This window comes from Moschus berezovskii, chromosome 26 (assembly GCF_049115385.1).
Source record: "Moschus berezovskii isolate FMDL1 chromosome 26, NW_MosBer_1.0, whole genome shotgun sequence".
NCBI classification, from domain to species: Eukaryota; Metazoa; Chordata; class Mammalia; order Artiodactyla; family Moschidae; genus Moschus; species Moschus berezovskii.
Window position 1 is genome coordinate 30,941,828 of NC_142485.1, and position 22,203 is coordinate 30,964,030.

Consider the following 22,203-nt stretch of genomic DNA (forward strand, 5'->3'; position numbering starts at 1 on the left):
TTGGGGTGATGAGACTTCAGGTTTAAGTTTATTTACAAGGGTAATATTTGAAGTTCCTACAACAAAATATTTCTTTTGTGATTTAAAAAAATATTCTTTTTTCTCCAAGAAATGTTTTGAAATGTAAACTCCACATCTAAAATATCAGAGGCTCCATTTCAACCAAAATTCAGGATGCTTCAGTGTATATAATGTACCATCTACAGTATCAGGTTTTCTACCTCAAAAATTAAGAACCTAAAAATTAAGCACCTAGAAAAATTGCAGGGAATAATTACTCATACATACCCCCTCCTGGAAATGCAAACAGCATTATTATAAACCTCTGCAGCAGATGGTGACTGCAGCCAGGAAATTAAAAGATGCCTACTCCTTAGAAGAAAAGTTATGACCAACCTAGACAGCTTATTAAAAAGCAGAGACATTACTTTGTCAACAAAGGTCTGTCTAGTCAAAGCTATGGTTTTTCCAATAGTCATGGATGGATGTGAGAGTTGGACTTCGGCTGAGGGCCGAAGAATTGATGCTTTTGAACTGTGGTACTGAAGACAACTCTCGAGAGTCCCTTGGACTGCAAGGAGATCCAACCAGTCAATCCTAAAGGAAATCAGTCCTGAATATTCATTGGAAGGACTGATGCTGAAGCTGAAACTCCAATACTTTGGCCACCTGATGCAAAGAACTGTCTTATTGGAAAAGACTCTGATGCTGGGAAAGATTGAGGGTGGGAGGAGAAGGGGACGACAGAGGATGAGATGGTTGGATGGCATCACTGACTCTATGGTCATGAGTTTGAGTAAACTCTGGGAGGTGGTGATGCACAGGGAAGCCTGGCGTGCTGCAGTCCATGGGGTCGCAAAAAGTCGGACACAACTGAGAGACTGAACCGAACTGAACTGAACTGCAGAAGAGGGCAGAGGAAGCCTGCAGATCTTAAGTACAACTTGGGCCCCAGCCGCAATGCCAATGACTGCAATATATCCTCACCCTATGCATTCCCATATTAACCCTATAAGTGAGGCACACGTGCTCATGTTGCAGCTGAAGAAAGAGAGTTTGAAAGGGTTTTTCCAGATCAGGCAGCTACCAAGTACACCAAGGATTCAGTCTGGGTTGACTTCTCGGGAGCTACCAAGCTCCTCTGCCCTTTCCACGCCCCACCTGTGACTGCTCATCTCGCCTTTCACGCCTCTCCCCTCAATTTCCCTTCTACTTTTCTGGAACAGGTAGACAGATTTATCCACTCTAGATCTATTCACTCCTACAGTTCTCCAGGGAGTTGATCCTCCAATGCCACATTCCAGCTCTAAGGCAAAGGCAGCCCTGAACGTGAACTCGTTAATACCTTTCTCCATCTTCTTTTGCTTCTGCTTCCACAGGGTGGGACCCACGAGAGAAGTCCGGGACATTCATGGGGCTGCTTTGTGTGCCACCGAGCCTGAGAGAGTGTCACCGCAGTTCCGAGGTGGAGGTTCCTGCTTGCTCAAGTGCAGACCCCCAGAACACGTGCTCCCCGCATGCACCTCCCCATGTTCACGGTAGGGGCGGGGGCATCCGATATTTGTATCACTTTTCACTTTCATGCATTGGAGAAGGAAATGGCAACCCACTCCAGTGTTCTTGCCTGGAGAATCCCAGGGACGGGGGAGCCTGGTGGGCTGCCGTCTATGGGGTTGCACAGAGTCGGACATGACTGAAGCGACTTAGCAGCAGCATGCATCCCTTTTGGCCTCCCACAAAGCCAACTTTCACTACATCGCTTTCTAGATTAAAAACCTTCCTTGGCTCCTTGTTGACTGCCTCGTGAACAGCCTGCAAATCTCTTAACCTGGTAAGTAAGGTAACCGTGTATCTCACGGGAGAACTGCAGCTTCTGCCTGCTATTCCAGTGTCTTTATTAATAATGTCTCTTTCCCTGGTCCACACACTCCAGTTTGGAAGATAAATTGTAGGGTCACCCTCCCTACAAAGCCTTCCTGATTTGTCTGAGTCTTTAGGCTCAGTTCTGGCTTCTCCTTAAGTTGGACACTACCTTCCAGGAAGAGTGACTTTCTTTTGCTTCCTTTCTCTCCCAATAGTCTGTAGCATCTACAAGAAGAGGAGCCTGAGCTTTTTACCATCCTTAGACTCCTGGGACCTGAAATATTGCTTGTATATAGACGCTAGAGATCACTGAATAAACCAAGAGAAGGGGACCAGGAATAGGTCTCCCTATACAGAATACATTGTAGTAGATGATAAATGAAGATTCTTTAGGAAATTACAAGGAAAAGTTACTCAGCAAGCCAGGGCTTGGGTTTAATGCAGTCATTTCAACAACAAACTAACAAACTCTAGTTTCAAGATTAAATATTTTCAAGGCCATTTTGATCCTAAAAGACACTTTCATTATCCCCCAGTAGAAATTTCTATTATGGCTCCTGTTCCATCTCTCTGATACAAGGACATCTATAGAAGTCACATCTGTTTCTTGGATCATCACTCGAGAAAGAAAGAAAACATTGTAGCTTTGTATCAGTATTCAGACCAAGTTTTCAGAAATACTGATGGATGGCATTAAAAAATAGCTTCTTCCTCCCACAAGAAAAAGGAAAGAAATATACCTTCTATTATTCTATTACGCTTTAAAAATGAATACTGAAAACCAATTCCTTTCTTATGTTATGTAGCTAGGATAATTAGTTGTAATAGATGCACAAAAATAATCGGTGACCATAATTCGAACAAGACAGCTCCAGGACCTCAGAAACGCATTTCACTAAAAGCTCATCAATGCCTTGGCCCACCACCATCCAGTGCGGTCTTTTTGGGGGTATGTGTGGGGATGAAATGAGATGTATAAATCCTCAGCAAAGAGCCTCTTTGTTCATTTGGTTTTAATGCTTTCAAAAGGCTCAGAAGGTGACTATGTCCAGAGACTCTTATCACTTTCTCAGTCTTACTTAGTCTACTTGAAATATACATAACACAATCAACCGGTTATTGATAGAAATTCTATCTCAAAGATACACTCAGATAGAGAATGACCCAACATATCTGCACGTAATAAGTATAAAGAGAGAGAACACACGTCTGCTAAACTCACCAGAGCAAGGGCCATTCTTTTCCCTGAATTCCTAAAACACCTGTATCTAAATATGTACTGGGTTTTTTGAAGGAAGGCAAATGTCACCAAAGAATCAAAAAATAGCACAAAGCACTGAATTTAATTATAGCCAGTTACTTGATATACAGGGTACAGTTCTATAGTCTTTTGGTCTCACCCTATACGCCACACAAAAAAGACTAATCATTAATGATGGCTGAGAGGCCAGACTGCAAAGCTGGCTACATGCAGAGCCTGTATCCAAACTCAGGCACTGTTCTCCAAACCAGGCCCAAAGTCACTACTTGATGTCGACTCTACGTTCAGAAAAACAACAAGAAAGTCCGTGTGTGCAAAGAATTGATAACTGGCTAGAAAAAAAGATTAAGGTCAATGATTAATACTCCTTTTCATGTCCTGTTCTGATCCTCACGCCATGCTGCCATTTTTGCACTAAACACAACTCTTCCCCTTTCTGTTCCAAGGATGCTGATATTTTACTCACTGCCCAGTTTCCATCTCCTAATTCTTTTACAGATCTGGTGAAAAGCATCGTTTGCTTCACTCTAACTGTAAGCTGGAAGACAACATATTAAAGGCTTTTACTAAGAAAACTTAGATCTGGATTTGAATCCTAGCTCGGCCACTTATCAGATGTGAAAGGTCCAACCCCAGATTCCTCATCAGTATACTGATTTATAATAAGAGTACCAACTTCACAGTATGTGTTGTTGTATTAAGTGGAAGAACGTAATTGGTACCTCAGAGGCTCCCAAATAAATGAAGGACATTATCATCACCAACTCTGAAACAGTCTTTGAGGAAAACAATGTGTTTATTATTCTATTTATTCTGGGATACAGTAAATACTACCATTTTGAATATTTTACTTATTTTTGACTTTTGTTATTTATTTTTGTCTTAATTGTTCTAATTTTACTTTTTAAGTTTATCTTGAGCAATTCATTATTCTTCTTGAATATCTATGTCATGTGTATATATTATGCATTTTAAGGTATTATTTATGAATTTTTAAAACACCTGTTCCCATATAGATGGTAGAAAGAAGTATTTCTTTTCAAATATAAAGCAAAAGGCCCAAGATGTCTTTGTTGTTTTTTTCTGTTGCTCAGTCGTGTCTGACTCTTTGCGACCCCACGGGCTGCAGCATGCCAGGCTTCCCTGTCCTTCGTTATCTCCCGAAGTCTGCTCATACTCATGTACATCGCATCCTCTGCCGCCCCCTTCTCCTCCTGCCCTCAATCCTTCCCAGCATCGGGGTCTTTTCCAATGAGACAGTTCTTTGCATCAGGTGGCCAAAGTACTGGAGCCTCAGTATCAGTCCTTCCAATGAATATTCAGAGTTGATTTCCTTTAGGATTAACTGGTTTGATCTCCTTGCAGTCTTTAAAGATTCAGAATTACCTCATTCTCCCATAAAACAAAATTTTGCTTTAATTTGAAACCTACCAATTTGGAATTTGGGGATTACAGAACAGAGTTGTGCTAAAGGTCATCTTTAGCTAGTATAAATAAGTAGCATTAATGAGGTTTCAAGGGACCATATCAATTTCTGAAGAAGGGAAAAATAACTTGCTTTCAAATAATAAAGGAGCAATGTCTTATGTGGCAACAATTGATATGCTAATTATAAATAATTTATCCATTCGTTAGATAGCCCAAGGACATGAACGTAATGACTCCATTTCATTAAACATTCTATAAAATTTAAGTCTTTCACTTATTTAGACAAGTTTTCCTCCTAATTATCCCAAATTAGTGCAGTTCTAGTCCTAGTTATATTTATTACATTGTCTAGTGTGGGACATTATATACATGGCAAGTTCTTTCTGACAAAGACCTAATTAGATGATCAATTTTTCTTGACTAGAGCTAGAAAATAACACGGATGTTTCTTAGGAAAAAATTCTTAGTGGCACCATATTCATGTTTAAATTATTCTGAAAACAACTTGAAAAGTGAGTTTTGAACAACTTAAGCTTGAGAATAGGATTCAAATTTTTTGCCTGTTGTACTTCTACCAATCCAAATTTAATCTGGATTCACCTTTTGAGTATCTAGAACACTATCATCAGATTATCACTGCTATCCAGAGGATTAAGCCGAATCCACAGATCACCTTCCCACACCTTATCTCAAGGCCACACCTCCAAATGAGGTCAGATCCGGCCTCACTCACAGGTCGTGATACAGGGGGAGAAAAGATCAGCCTCCTGATCACTCTTGATCCTTCTGCATGGCCAACCGCCAACCTCAGAAAAGTCTGCATGTCTGGTTTTTCCACTTCTGCACTCAGATTAAAGACTACCAGTCATGAAAATACACCCAATCAAATTAAATTAGCTTTAAAACTGTACTCAATCGCTCAGTCGTGTCCGACTCTTTGCAACCCCTTGGACAGCAGCCTGCTAGGCTGCTCTGTCCATGGAACTTTTCAGGCAAGACTACTGGAATGTGTTACCACTTCCTCCTCCAGGAGATCTTTCCAACTCACAGACTGAACCTGTATATCTGCGTCTCCTACATTGACAGGCAGATTCTTTACCATTGTGCCACTTGGGAAGCTCCCATACTAGATCTTAGCCAAAAGGCCGATAAGCCAGAACTTTAAAACTAAATGCCATCTAAAAGTCAACAGCCTACATTCAACAGAAAAGAAAACAAAAATCATGAATGATTACTGCGCCAGCTACATAGAATTCTTAACACTTGCCGTTGGTTGTCAGCATCATGGAAACCAAGTTTCTCACTCCTGTTTGCCCACGATGAGGAAATAGCTGCCTGCACAGTCCTGGCTTCCTAGCCTCTCCATGGGAATCAATAACATGCTTATGGGATAGGGCTTGCACAGGCAAAAAAGTTCTCAGTTGAACGTCTGTTTCAGCCAAATAAAGAAGTTGCTTATATCCTGTGGCTAAGACTCCATGCTCCCAATGCCAGGGGTCCGGAGTTCGATCCCTGGTCGAGGAACTAGATCCCACATGCCACAACTAACAGTTCGCATGCTGTGACAAAGATCAAAGATTCCGAGTGCCGCAACTAAGACTTGGAACAGCCAAATAAATATGAATTTTAAAAAAGAAGTTTATCATCGATAACGACAACAGAAACTAAACGCCATCACAAAGTCAGGGTCTTCAGCCCCAGCTGGGCTCTTTATGTGGCACAAATGGCAACCCACGCCAGTGTTCTTGCCTGGAGAATCCCAGGGAAGGGGGAGCCTGGTGGGCTTCCGTCTATGGGGTCACACAGAGTTGGACACGACTGAAGTGACTTAGCAGCAGCAGCAGCAGCAATCCATACAGCACATCCTCCTTCTGGTACCAACACGGCGATCAGTATTAGAACTCTTCACCATCTCGCCCAGCGCCTCTTGCACTTCTCATAGCCAATGGCCGACTTCCTGCTTCCAGGAAGAGCAAGACACCATCGGCTCGAGGTTCCTCAATATTCTGACCCCATTACCCCTACGAGCACATCGGTATCCACTCTCCTCCTATCAGCTTCTTCCTTTGGGTCTCTCGGCCCATCCTCCCTCCTGAGCTGGGATGATCCCTCTCAACTGCAAATCCCAGCATCCCAGCAAAAGTTCTGTGACTTATTACCTTCAGGATGAAACTGCAGATCCTCAGTTTGAAATTTAACACCCTTGCAGGTTGTGGTCTCAGCTCCCTTTGGTCATCATCTCCCACTATCCCCAATTAGCCTCCAAAAGGAGAGGTCTGCCCCGGGGGAGCCCTCCCTTTTCCAGCCTCTCTCCTCCCCACTGCCTTCACCACATGGCTGACTTCCATCGGACCTTTGAGGGCCAACGCGGGGCTCCCTGTGCCTCTTCTGAGGTCCTTTCCTGGCTCCGAGGTTTCCATTAGGCCCTCCTGCTTTGCTCTGGTACCCTTTGCTCAGCTCCTTCACCTTGTGTTACAGCATCCTGCAGCCGCCTCCACGTGTCTCCAGGGGATTGTGGGCTCCTCCAAGGAAAGAACTGACGGTCATTCCCTAAAGCCAAGTCCATGTACTCAAACCTTCACACAAGCTCTGGGTACGAGTTTGTTAAATGTGAGAGAAGTGACTCAATAAATGAATGAACCAGCGGAGAGGCTCAGTCCTGAGAGAGGAATGCAAAATCAGTGGCCCCCAAACCAACTGTCCATCAGAATCGCCTAGGGAGTTTCTAAAAACACAGAACCCTGGCCCTCATCCCAACACTACAAATCTGAATACTGGAGGAATGAGGCCAAGATGCGTATCTGCTTAACAAGCTCCCTGGATGATTCTGCAGAAGGAACCTGCTCGATGCTGGTGTACAGACGGTGTCCCGGAGCCTGAGTCTGCACAGAATGTTCCTGTCTGGGCTGTGTGCAGGTGAGGATATCCAGAATGCAAGGACAGTAACAACTCAGGGCCAGTATCCACAAGCACATCACAACCTCGTGCTGCCCACACACCAGCTCATGGTGGGAACTAGGGCCTTTTCACAAGTCCCGCATTTTGCTCTCTATAGCTCACCTCCAAGGAGATGCCAGGCTCTCAACTGGGTTTTAAGCAACCTAAGGGGAAGGGCTCCTATCTTTATATCCCACAACACCGCCTCCTGTCACAGGCCACGAACAGGAATAGCATTTGAATAATCAGAAGTTGACATTATCCATCGTGAAATATGTCTCTCATCAGAGGGAAAAAATAAGAATATAGTATTCAAAGAAAAGCACAAGAAACAGGAATCCTTTTGTTTTATTTTGTGTGCGTGTCTGTGTGTGTGTGTTTAGTCACTCAGCTGTGTCCAACTCCTTGTGACTCCCATGGAGTGTAACCCACCAGGATCCTCTGTCCATGGGATTCTCCAGGCAACAGTACTGGAGTGGGTTGCCATTTCCTCCTCCAGGGAATCTTCCCAACCCAGGGATCAAACCCGCATCTTCTGTGTCTCCTGCACTGCAGGCAGATTCTTTACCATCTGAGCCACCAGAGAAGCCCCAAGAATGAGCCTACAGAGTCAAATACACTTGTAGCTGAAGCAGCATCTTCCTGACCTGAGCCGCAGGGCACAGTGAATCTGTAAAAGTTCTAGCTCAGATGAATGTAATTTCTGGACATTTAACTTACTACAGAGTGTTAAAACCCTTTTCTTTAAAGAAGCGGGTTTACTAGTCAAATCTCTCCCAGACTGCCTTCCAGGCAACAAGAAATTAAAACCACAGATATGCAAATATTAAGAAATTCATCTTAGGAAACTGAATACAAGGAAACAATCTTTTTCATCCTATGAGTTTATCTATTTCGGTGCCTTGATCCTAATGTTAAAAGTACAGGAAAACTATAAATTATATTTTTTAATTTAAGAGCTGACAACTTTGTGTTATACATATTTGCTATTTTAAAGTCTAGTACATAGAGAATTAAGCGTTCACTAGTTAACCAGCCATAAAACATGGGTGGGGGTGAAGGGCTGGTTAAAAAGACAAATAATTTTAAAGTACTACATAGTGTGTAAAACCAATTTTTGCTTTTTTAAAAAATAACTGTATATCATAAAACTTTTGAGGCTGTTCTTCAAATGTTCTAAAGAACAGGAGTTTGCTCCTGTATTTGTATTGCTTTAAATATTACATACTCCAAGGATTATGCAGGTGCTAAATTTTGCAAGTCCTCCTACCAGCAGAAGTACTAAATGGAGATTACCCATTCGTACTTTTCACTTTCATTCCATTGCCATGGGTGACTGAACTCCTCCTTGTTGACCACTGAAAAACTAGGAGAAACTGTACAGGATTTTCTCAGTGACTCCTAAGGGGAAATCACAAAAACAGTTTTCCCCCCCAAAAAAACATATCTGATGTGTTCTAAATTGGTTAACTGACTCTTGCTGTGCTTAGTCGCTCAGTCATGTCTGACTCTTCAACCCCATGGACTATAGTCCGCCAGGCTACTCAGCCCATGGAGAATCTCAAGGCAAGCATACTGGAGTGGGTTGCCATGCCCTCCTCCTCATTAAAGATATGGTTCATTTACTCAATTTTAACCATCTATACTTTTTTTTAAATTTTTTTTTTGATGTGCACCATTTTTAAAGTCTTTAATTTGTTACAATATAGTTCTCATTTTTTACGTTTTTTGGGCCATAAAGTATGTGGGATATTAGTTCCCTGACCAGGGATTGAACCGGCACCTACTGCATTGGAAGGCAAAGTCTTAACCAATGGACTGCCAGGGAAGTCCCCTAAATATCGATACTTTTTAAAAATCACATTCACCAAAAATCCTAGTTTATTAATGTCTTGATTACCTTGGACTTCATGCTACCTTGCATCATTCAGACCCATGGAACTCCCCCTTTTTTGATCCCTGATAGCGTAATTTTAAATCACTGGGGGGGTACTGTCAAATTTTCCATGATTTGTATCCTGGCCTTACTGGAATGCTCAGAATAACTGCTCAGCGTAAACTCTTACAACAACAGATGACAAAAGTTAGACTGCATGAAACCTCATCTTTCTCCAGTTCTTCCTAACAGAAAAAGTAAAGGAGTACAGAGAAAATGAGTCAGCAGAAGAGAATGGTTTACAAATGAATGAAATTATGTCTCTGTGGGGGAACTTCTTTCCATCTGAAGTTTCAAACGTGGCTGTCGGGTGCCTTTCATATACCAAGTAAGACCTAAGAGCTGTGCAATCCCAAGGATTTCATCTCCTCCAAAAAAAAAAAAAAATCAGGGGTGTTCACTGTACTGATGGACAGCTCCTGATAACACTGGGCTAGTTAGGACAGCGAGGAGCTCACAGCAGAAGGATGAGAAACCCCCTCTAGAGTGATAAGAGGAGGAAGCATAAGAAACAGCAGCGCAGGAATATTCCAGCAACAGCCTCCCAGGCACCCCCGGAAACCCTGCCAGGTTTTAGGAGACTCTTACTGTTCTTTGGTCAAAGCGTGGTAACTCTCAGAACATCAGCTGGCAGACTTGGGATTCTTTTTTCCAATGACATACACACATACTTGAGGTTAGACTTGTTAAGAGTAAGCAGGAAACTCTAAAATCTCTCCTCTCGGTACAAGCCAGGCCTCTCCAGCAGGCTCCTTACAGCAAGTACAAGATGAACCCCTGGAGGGGTGAAAGAAAATACTTCACGTTTCCTTAAAAATAAGAAGTTAATTTTACCAACAGGTAGCACGCACGCGGGGCTTCCCAGATGGCACAGTGGCAAAGAATCCGCCTGCCAAAGCAGGAGACGTGGGTTCCATCCCTGGGTCGGGAAGACCCACTGGAGGAGGAAACGGCAACCCACTCCAGTAGTCTTGTCTGGAGAATCCCATGGACAGAGGAGGCTGCTGGGCTACAGTCCATGGGGTCGCAAAGAACTGGACACAACTGAGCAACAGAACAACAGCAACGTAGACTAATAGTCAAGTACATACAAGATTTTAAGTATGTGTGTGTGTATAAAATCTCAGGGCCGTGGCCTGTGATGCTTCAAATATTTATTGGTGACTGCCTCCCAGGACTGTTCTGAGACGAAATGAGGTCATTCTTAAGCACTGGCTGGTACCAAGTACATGCTCAATAAACAATGGTTCCCTCCTTGGGCGGAGGGAGGAACTGAGGGTTAAAAGGCCCCCTCTTCATGTCTACATTTTTGGAGGCCCCGGGAACTCTTATCTTGATAGGAAGCCTGCTTTCAGACCAACAGAGGAAACCCTGGGCTCATGGCCTGGGACCTTTGACCTCCGGCTTCCCACTGCCAGGCTGAACAGAAACCTTCCGGGACCTGTCTACACAACACGGCATGAGGCCCTCAGCATCAAGCCCAGCCCAGTGATGCTCTGCACGACTCCACTGGGGAGAACGCACTTTCCCACCTCCGGCTGCACTTGACAATGGAAACCTTCCTTTCTGGCCCTTCAGCTCAGGATGGTACACCAACACTCATTATGCCTTTGGCATCCCGAACAAATGTTCGTTGAAATTCTCCACATGTTGAAACCACCCACAACCAAGCAGGGTACAGCATATGGGAAAACAAGATCTGCTGTCTCCAAAAACCATGCTTTCGCCCACAAAAGCCAAGGCTTTTGTCATACTGTGGGGCTATAATTAGAGGAGGCTTTTGAAGTTCAATGAGTCGGCCGCAGCCATATAAGGCAAGCTACTTCATATATACTTGAGGTTCTCCTGCAGCTATTTTCCCCTGGACCCTGAAGGAAGGGACACCTGGGGAGGGGAGATGTATTAAAAAAACGGGAAGCTCTGAGATCCCAAATCCTGGCCGGCCATGCTCCGCGTGTCTGCCTCGACAGTGAGGTGAGGCAGAGGTGGTGGCAGCTTCGAAAGCTGCGGAGGAGGGAAAATCCTCATCTCCTCCCCAGCTCAGTCTGTCATCCCAGAGCCCCGAGTCCTGCTGCCAAGCCATCTGCTCGAAGGAAAGCTGCTGAAATATTAACACAAGTGCAAAGCAGATCCCAAAGGTTAGCACCCCCTTTCCACAACCCAAGGGGACACGCTGACCTGAGATTCCAGGGCACTGGCCTGACTATTTAAAAGTTACCAAGGGAGGAACATGGGCTTCCCAGACGGTACAGTGGTAAGGAATCCGCCTGCCAAGGCAGGAGACATAAGAGATGCGGGTTTGATCCCTGGGTGGGAAAGAGCCCCTGGAGGCGCGCGTGACAACCCACTCCAGTACTCCTACCTGGAAAGCCTCATGGACAGAGGGGTCTAGTGGGCAACTCCATAGGGTCACGAAGAGTTAGACAAGACTGAAGCAGCTTAGCGCACACACTTTAGACAGAGCAGCATTTTCCCGATTTCAGGTGGAGCCAAGTTCTCTGAGATTTCTATCTCACGGGAATGTTGAAAACACAATGATTCTCTACCATGTTTCCTAAGATGGAAACTCAGGGACAAGTGAGCCCACTTAGGTGAACGAATAATTTTGTGAACCTTTTAGAAGATCAAATACCCAAGTCAGGAGGTAACGGAATATCTGATTTGTGATTAACTGAGGACCAAAGTACAAGAATCAGATTGAAAGCTGTTTTTAACTCCAGTTGACCCTGGACAAGTTATCTGTCATCTCCCTTCTTCTACATGCTCAAGTATAAAATATTTAGGAACAAGTCACTCTTGTAGAGTTATGTATCCAAAGAAATAATACAGTAGCAAAAAATATGTGTGTCAGGCACGATGCTAATTAATATTTTGCATGCATTTGCTCATTTACTCCACATGGCAACTACACATTAGATACTTCTTTATCCTCATTTTATAAATGAGAAGCAGAAGATACATTGCCAAGATTATACAGGGATCTAGTGGGTGCCAGGACACCAACATCCTGTCTCACTTCTGAGCCCTAAATCAAGGGACTTCCCTGGTGGGCCAGTGATTCAGACTCCTCACCTCCAGTGCAACGGGATGCAAGTTCAATCCCTTGTCCAGAAACTAATATACCACCTGCTGTGCCGCATGGCCGAAGAGTAAAATCAAAGCCCCAAATCTAAAAGCCTGCCGCTACATAAAGGAACTTTATGGACATAAGAAGCCACTATTTCAATTACGGAAAAACCCACCTGACACTATGCCCATCTTCACTGTTCAGCTTTTCTGGGCATGTCCAGATCCTTGGCTAAGGAGACTTTTTTAAAAACCTTTTTTTAAAAAAAAAAACCAGTTTATCAACAGCAGTCCACTGTCTTCATTATAAATAACTAGTCAGCAAGTGTAGGAGGAAAAAAAAAAAAAGGTCGAAATACTCCCTTCAATTACTTTAAAACCATTCAAAATGAAAATTTAAGTGAGTTCATTAGGTTCACAGGAAGCCCCATTATAAGCTCCAGCATCTAAAAGGATGTTTTATCCTAGAAATTTGGTGGATTCCAAAAAGCTATGTTGTTTTATAATCTCATCAAAGATCCATGCTGGAATGTTTGAAATCCCAGTATGGAAGCTGATATATGTACCAGACGGTGGATATCTAGAGTGCCCCAGCTTACTCCTTCAGCCTAGTGTGTGCATGAATGGGTCAGGATTACTGGTAGGGTCCAAGGACCCTGGGGGCCTCTCATCATCAATCCTCAAGAGACTAACTATGACTGCTGTTGCAGAAGGGAAATACAGAGGTCAGAGATTTCACGGCAACTATCAGGAATGTAAGCAAGACCATGAGTCCCCAGAGATGCACATTTCAACCCCTACTGTGTGCCTACTACCTACCCAGCAACTGCTGGAACAAAACCAAGTGAGACGAGAACCAAGCTCACAAAGAGTGTGCAGTCCAGAGGGAGGATCAGACAAGATGACGCCAGGTGTGTCAATGATGCCAGAGATGCACAAGGATGCGACGGGAGCACGGAGAAGAGACGGCTCCATCAGGCCGGAGAGGAGCAGAGCGTGGAACACCAAGCAGCTGAAGGCAAGGTGGAGGGAACGCTGGGTGTTACTGAAGAGGGGACAACAAGGGCCCTGAAGTCTTTCCAAAAGGAAGGCAACGTGGCTGCACAGCAAAACTTAACTGTACTTTTTTTAATGTAGCTTATACACAATTTACACTTGACAGCATACTTTGAAGTGACAATTATGAGGCCTTGTTGAGATTCTCTTTGCTTCCTTTGGGGTTCTTCCATTTCTATTCAACAGGAACCAAAGCAATACTTTATGCGTATTATTCACATAATTCACCCCAAACCGCATGGATACATATATATCATTATTATTCCCATTTTATAGGTAAGGAAACTGAGGCCCTGCAAAAGAGGTAATTTGTCCAAGTTTAGCCACTCAGTACTGGAAAAGCTGGATTATGAAGCCATCTGAGCTACACATCTGCTCTAAATCACTCTGCTACACGGCCTCTCTGAAAAGGAATTTACTGAAAAGTACTGAGAAACTCAAGATCACAGGGAGGCCTGGAGACCCAGGCTTGGAACTCAGAGCCACTTCAATGAGGACGCCATGGCAGCCACGCCAAGCACAAACCACTCTGCAGCGGGCACTGCATACACTGCCACACATGGGATGCTGCCTGCAGAATGCCATCTTGCTGCCACACCACCATCACCCAGGGACCATACCTCACTGCCCTACGAGTGCCAGATGCAGAGTCTGGAAAGGAGTGAACACTTGGTGGAACCATGACCTCAAGGCAGGTGTGCGAGGACAGCAGGGCTATGGTCAAGTTCAGTCTCCACAGGGAAGCGAGGAGGTCCCAAGGGCCATGGGGTGAGTGTACTGGTTTCCTAGGACTGCAGACAGAAAGTGCCACAAACTGGGTGGCTTTAAACAAAGAGAAATTTATTCTCTTGACAGCTCTGGAAGCCAAGAGCCAAAGGATTGTTTCCATCTGGCAATTCTGGGGGAGAAGCCCTTCCGCACCTTTCTACTGGCTTCTGGAGGTTGCGGGCAATCCCCATACTGCCTTGGCTTGCAGACCCATCACTCCAATCTCTCCCCCACCTTCACATGGACGTCTCCTCTGTGTCTGTGTCTCTTTGTTCTTCTTATAAGGGCATCAGTCCTACTGGATGCAGGACCCATCCGACTCTAGTATGACCTCATCTGAACTTTATTCCATCTGCAAAGGTCTTATTTCCAAATAGGGTCATATTCAGGGTTACCAGGGGTTAGGACTTGGATGTTATCTTTTGGGGAGGACACATTCAACTCACGACAGTGGGGAAATACCCAGACAGGGGGAGGGAGTTCACCTGCTGGGCAGCCAAAAAAATGACAGTTATCCACGGTACCTCAATCATCATAGGGGCCTTCATTTCACCTAATAACGAAATAAATGATTTCAAAGCAAAAGTTGGATGTGCCGAAGCAATAAATGGTCTGTGAGCTCTCGGAGGGGAATCGGCTTAGACAGGAATCTGCAGTAGGGCTGAGGTGGGGGTGTTAATTACAAAGATAGACAGTTCCTCTCTCTGAAACTACGGCCATCAGAAGGAGAGGGCTGGGCATAAGTCCTGCTACCTCTAATGCCCACAGGCACCTGCCAAATACTTCTCTTTTATCTTCAAAAAGAGAAAACTTGGCCTGGAGGAGCCATCATGGATTTACGTAGGAAGATAAATGAAGATTTTTAACTGTGTATATGAGTTACCTAGGCCATAAATTTCCAACTGAATCGGTATATGACAGATGTTTGAAATGTACATTATTTACATAGCTGGTCTAGTCTTTTGTGCTGTGCCCGCAGAGCTCTAAACTCTTTTCAAACCTGAACTAGGGATACCAAAAGCATATCCCTTGTATCAACAACACAAGGGCTTCTGAGTAAGTGCAAACACTAATCAAACAAATGCAAGCATTAAAAAGCACTTTACTCTTAGGAAAAGAGAGCAGATGATGTCTAAATCCTAACCTCGAGTCTGCAGGTTTTCAGAAACCCAAGTAGGATCCAACATTAACGGAATCCAACTGACCTTCCATCTGCTGAAAATAAAAATAAGCAAGTCATCTGTTCCCCTCGAAGAAGCAGAATGGGAAGCACAACGGCTAAGGTATTTCCATGTTCTCACAAATACTGTTGAGTGGGTGACCCCCCAAACTACCCCATCACATGTATACCCACTTCTCCGCTTAGACAACCAACTCTTGAAGTCCAACATGGATCTCATCACCTGCTCCATTTCCCCCCAGCCTCCTGGTCATGTGTTGCATTCTTCCAACAAAAATCTCTGATTCACCTTTGATTTCCTCTCCCTTCTTCAATCCAGTCACTTACGCGGGAACAGCCAGGTCCTTTCTTTTCACAGATGTTCCCTTTGCCCTTCAAGCCCATCTATCCTTTTTTGGCTGATACGAGTTCTCACTATGAGGCGTGAGTACCTCCACATTTCAGGTGGTATCTGGTTGGATCATTTTTTTTTTTTTTTTTTACTGAGATAGTGATATAATAATAATTGTACAGGAGGTCAGGAAAACAACTGTCAAATGAAACCCATCATTTCATATGAAGTTAAAAATGCTTCTTTTTTCATCCATTTAAATATAAAAGTGGGTAGAGTTCAACAGAACTATTACATAAATAAAAGCACAGATGGTATGTGGACATGGTTTACAAGTTCTCAAGGGTGGTGTGCTAATTACTAGCAGCGTTGGGAAACACTGCTCTGGGGTGGTCCCTCAACATACTACTGCCTGATCAGTCTGTCCCCTCCACCACCATCCAGCTGGTCTCCTAGCCTCCCAACTCTCATCTCTTCCATCTACCCTGCCAGCCACGCCCAGACACCTCTTCCTAAGATGCTCCTTTCACTGTTTCTCTCCCAAACTAACAAATCTAATTTCACCCCATAGATTTTAAATCTCACCTACATTTCAAGATCCTACCTGACTGAGCTACACATTATTTCTAGTTACATCCCAGAGCTACAGTATGGCAAATTTCACGTTGATGTGTTCCTTGCCAGCTGCATGCCTTGGTTCATATTGCTTCTACATCACTCCCCTGGTCCTGCTCCGCCTCTGTCTCTTCAACTCCTACCCAGTCCTTCAATAAGCAAGGAAATCCCCCCTCCAGGCAGTGTTTTGTATTGGCATCTCTTCTCTAAACTTCTGTTCCACGTACACCAGCCGTATCAACCACCCCGCTTAACTCGTGATTATGTCCCAGTATTTACTGCTTTCGAATGGTTGACTCACGGAGAGCTGGTCCTACCAACCACAACAGGAGGTCCTTGAAGAGTAGAATCTTCGTGAGTACAAAAGGATGACTCACATTAGGAATTCAAGATATCTCTTCAACGAACAAACTTTTTAAAGAGGAGCCATGTTTTATTCATTTGTCCAATAAACAATTCCAGAGTCCCTGATATATGCCAAGCTCTATGGCTGGTACAAACACGTAATACCAAGACTGAGGAATTCACTGGCTAGCAAACCCGAGGTACAAGATGATGGAACCATGTTGCTGTAACCCACGCATAAAACAAATGTCGTGTGAGTGATGTGCTGTAAAAAGAGAGGGGCTATATGAGCTTGTTCTGGAAGGCTCAACAGCATTAGCTTTATACATTAGCTAAATATCAGCCCTTTAAAGATAGAGAGCACATTCTCAGTGGAGTGACATAAATCGCAAAAGGCACACAAACAGCACCAAGCTGTTGCCAAAGGCAGAGAGATTCCAGAGCCTGAAACACAGGGTGGGTGGGGGAAGGAAAGGTAGGGAGAGTAGGGGAGGTCACGCCATGATGAGCCTTGGTCTCAGACTTCATTCACAGGCATGAGAAACGCCAAAAAGAGCTGGAAAGTAATATGATAAGTTTTGCTTTAAGAGGGATTAAAAAAATAAAAAATAAAGTCCCTCTGGGGACACATGGAGCATGAATTGTACACGGTCGGTTTAGAAGACATCCTAATAGAACAGAAGAAGATTCAAACAACTGAGATGAAGAGGGAGGGACGGATTTTAGAACTATTTAGGTGGTAGAAACCAATGGGATGTTCTGGCCAACTGGTTGTGCCTTCCGATGCCAAATAAAAATAGTTCTGGAGATTAACTACTTAAGGAAAAGTTTACTATCTACTTTAAAAAAAAATTACCCACATCATTTCTCTCTCATGTAACTGGTGAGGGCTACATGATAGAGTCTATAGTCTAAATTCTTACGAACTACAAGAACCTCTACTCTAAACCTGACAGATCAGGCCTCATGCAGTTTCTATGGCTGATCTACAAAACCTGTCCTAGTTGTGAAAGCCGGCACGCGTTCCCACCGGCAAGAGTCCAGCCAGACTTCACTCCTTGGTTCTATCTGCACTCAGCATAGGCAATCTTGTACCAAAGAACAAACCAGTGTCTAAATTGCCCTTACTCTCTGGGGTATAGAGAATTTAAGCCACAATTGCTCTGGAGGTATAAAAATGCTAAGGTTTTTATACAATATGCTCATATTCCTTTTTTCAAATAAAAACGTTCACAAGAGTGTAAAAGATATTGAAATACCAAGAGAGGTGACCTTTTGCAACCACATTCACGTTCTCCCGGGAAATAAAGAATAAAGTCATTCCCCACCAAGTGTAATATTCCTCACTTCCACGACCCTGATGCAAGCAGTCAAAACAGGTAGTTTCAAATTAAAACACAGTTGGAGCAGCGAGGCTGGAAATGGATCTCCGCAAAGGGGGAATAGGAGGCAACAGGATGCTGTTTATGAAAACTCACAAATGATCCGAACCTGCCAGGGTTTCGTCCCTCATCCCCCCTACTCCCATTGGTCTGGTCACCAGGACAAGCCCTAACGCAGTCACTTAATGGAACATCTGGGGATGACAGGAAATAAGACTCCATCGTCAAAAGAGCACTCTTCCCACACACTCCAGGTACGGAAGCACATGACTCCAATAAGAAGAAAGGGCAAAGGTTATTTCTAACAATTTCTGTGTAAGTGCTCAGAAATCCTGGTCTTGCTCAATACAGAGCCTCCACAGAGCCCAATCCTGTGATGGAAACGTGGGCCACGAGGGCCCATTACAGACGGGAGAGGTCGTGTTACCCATCAGGGACACAGCTGGTTTGGGGCAGGCCCAGATTAGAACCTTGAGTGCCCATCCTCCACTACCAGAAAACTCTCACGTCTCTCAAAATAACAGAACATAAGGAACTGGGACACACCATCCACTGTGCCCCAGAATTAGTTTCTAAAAAATGAACACTAATAAACTCATCAAGGTGGTGGCCTGGCATTCCTCCCCGCTGATTCACGTTAGTTAGATCAGCAGACCAAACTGACTTATATTTTCTTAAGATGTCAGTTTGGGGCTTCCTTTTCAAATCCTTTAAAACTCTCTGCCTTCTTTTTCTTTCAAATGACAAGCATCCATCGAAAAGTACCATGACTTTGGGATGTCGAGTTCATAAAGGATACCTTTCATGCACGTGCGACATAGAACTTTTATAGTGGGGAAAAAAAATTGCTTTTCAGTCTTTATCACTGAAATGTCCCCAAACTTGGTGGCATGCCATGTGCAATATAAAGCAGCAGCTACCCCCTCTCCACAGCACTCCCCGCCCCGCCCCAGGGGAGGGGGGAGAGCAGAGGGAAGAAAGTTAAAAGTCAGCCACATCATTTGCATAAAGAGGTCACAGTTCTAACAGAGAAAGCTCTAACTCCTTCATTAACAAAGGTACGGTGCCTTGAAAATCATTTCATGAAGGTAGGTGAGCACGTTTCCATATACGAAGCCCTAAGGATTATATAGCTACTTCCCTCTTTGCGGGGAGTTTTACTTTTTTCTCTAAGTAATATCATAATTTCTAGTTTCAGAAGCTGTGGAAGAATAACCCTACATTCATTTGACCTAACCCTTTTTCTTATTCAGATCATGGATGCATATTATTCATCTTGATTTGAACAAAAGGCAAGATTTTTCCCCTTCTGCCCAGAAACCACCTTTGGGAAATTAACATTCAAGATGAACAATGAACACATCTCATGGCCTGTGAACTTGCTGGTTGCCAGGAGGCCTGTGAATTCTTAGGATTATTTTTGATTTGGTAGCATGAGTTGGGGGCTGAAATAGTCACATAAGGCACAGTCTTTAAAATTTAAAGTTTCAGAATTCTCTATCTAACCATCTGTTTGCAGGATCTCTTTAAATTTTACATTTGTCTATACCAACCTCTTGAGCTTAAGTGTAGTTTATCCCAAAGGTACACAAAAAAGCTAAGGCTAAATGTCAAGCCTATTGCTATAAATCAGATTTCAAACTGGTAATTATGCATTAGTGAAGAAAAGACTGTTTGAAAAGGCGCTGTCTCATTAGAAAGTTATTATGGAATGCCTGTAATTTTGCCTTAAATAAACACATTTAAACTTGAAATACCTACTGTGTGACAGCAGCCAGACCAAAAGAACTATTAAAACTTCTAAGGATCTTTCCTTTCCTAAAGTTAAAAAAAAAAGTGATTTTCACAATATTTTTAAGGAATTTTTTTTTGGATGGGGAGTTCTAAAAATACCTCAACTGAAATTAAGTCATTTAGTGCTTCTCTGAAGAAGCGTATCTTGTCCTTTGAACTCAACAACAAAAATCTCTCTTTACTGAGAAGATACGATAAACACTAGTAGCTATTATGCCAAGTGACTGGACAAACAGAAGAAATATGAAAAGCCTCATTTGTTTCTAAATTGCTTCATTTTCTATTTCATTTTTAAATGACAAAGGCTCTGCTTTCACCCAGAGTCACTAACTTGATACAAATGGATTTTCTTACATTTGTTAAGGGGAAGAGAACTTCTCCACATGATCTCCAAGTGTCCCAATATGCCACCTATTACTAACAACACTTACATTTGGAAAGGAAATTGATAAGCTACTTCCAATCTCCCGCAGAAAGATGTGTATATAAGATTGCACCTACTCTCCCAGTGTTTATTGGAGGAGTTTGTTTAATAATTATTAGATCCTTCCATTACCCCAACCCCTTTTATTATATGTACTGGACAATAATCAAAACAAAGAATAAATAACCACTTCCGTCCTTGGACAAAACTATATTATATCCAACCCTGCAGCCCCATGAGAATCTAGCAAGGCTCTCTTGCTTGAGGCAGGGGAGATTCCATGAAATGCTGAATGAATCACACAGCTCTTCTTCCCCCACCTTTGAGTTTTCTTTTCTCCACAGTAAGCTAATGTGAAATCTACATAGACCTCCTGAAAGAGCTGATCCTTCAGTATTCCCTTAGGACCAGCTTACCATGTGCAGAGCAAGAAATGAAACAAAAGAATCAAAGAAAATGAAAAGCTTCTTCCTCAAGCCCTCAAAAATACCCTGCAAAACTGGCATTAGCAGAGAAGTTCTTTAGCAAAGAAGGAAATGGTGATCATAATGATGCTATGCCAAGAGAGATAAGAATGGGCTCCATGGGAATGCTCCTGAGAGCATTACAGAGTCTTGCAGGTCTGCTGAAGAAATGATGGCCACCTGCCCCCCTCCAGCCTCACACTTGGTATCAGTACTGATTCCTGAAGAGAGGCAAAAAGAAAAGAGGGGCAACCATTCAGAGTGGAATGAAGACATTCAAACCTCAAACATACGAAACCTGAGACTATCTGAACACCCAGAGCAGACATGGGTTTATGGACAGACGTGTTTTGAGGTTACATTTGGACTTAACTGTATTTCAAAATTTACTGCCACCAGCCTGAAGAATAAAGCAACCACAGCAGTGATTGACTTCAATTACTGAAGCATAAACTGTAGTTGTCACTTCCTTTACAAATTTGGCTTTTCATGACCGGGAAAATCAAGGGAGCCTTACTGCCAAAACAGTACATCCTTATGTCACCAGATTTTGCAATTAAAAAAAAGATGGTTATTTTATTTAGGTTTTCTACTCATGGAAGTGGGGTCACAAGACACTTTTAAAGCATGAAATACTGGGCCTAGGTTTAGGGGAAAAAAAAAACTTGCTGTTTTAGGAGAAAGATAGTAGAGCTACACTTTAAGTACCAACTGTAAGCTTAAAGCAATCTTCCCAGGATTTAGAATGGTCTGGTACAGGATGTGTTTTCAAATATAATCTCGGTTCTTCCGTGACATTTTGTTTCGAAGAAAATTAATCCATTCAGAATGAAAACCAAATCAACCAAAATTGGTGTCTTACACATCGCTACATGCAAGCGGTCAACAGTAAGAAGAAAACAAGGAGAAAAGAGTCTTACAGTCCTTCTCCTTCAGCATTTCGAGTATTTTATCCCTGGGTTCCCAAGACACACAAGCAAAGCCATTCCGCTGCATTTCCAAAGGAAACTAACTGGCGCCTTCAGAAAGGCTTCTATGCGTTTTAAGACGAAACCCTTTCTGAAGCCTTCATCCGCATTTACCGTCTTGTTTGTCCTTCCTGTCTGGATGCAAACACATGACACAGCCTCCATTCTTCCCATACAACCTAATTCAAAGCAACATATGTTAAATGCACGCAGAATCATGTGAGCATTCAATCCGCATACACACCATTACCCCACCGAATGCATTCAATGAGCCGCGACACAGCTCCCTGCGTGCAAGCAAGCCGACCAGCCTGACTGCAACCTTCCCCCTGACTCAAATCATCCAAAACTGTGCATGGAACCTGTTCCCTTGTAAGAAAGAAGG

General features: G+C 43.4%; 1 protein-coding gene across 7 annotated transcripts in view; it reads right to left on the reverse strand.

The window, feature by feature from the left end:
- STOX2 (storkhead box 2) overlaps positions 1-22,203 on the reverse strand; it is a 193,281-nt gene that overhangs the window by 76,884 nt on the left and 94,194 nt on the right. The gene's annotated exons all lie outside the window — the stretch shown is intronic.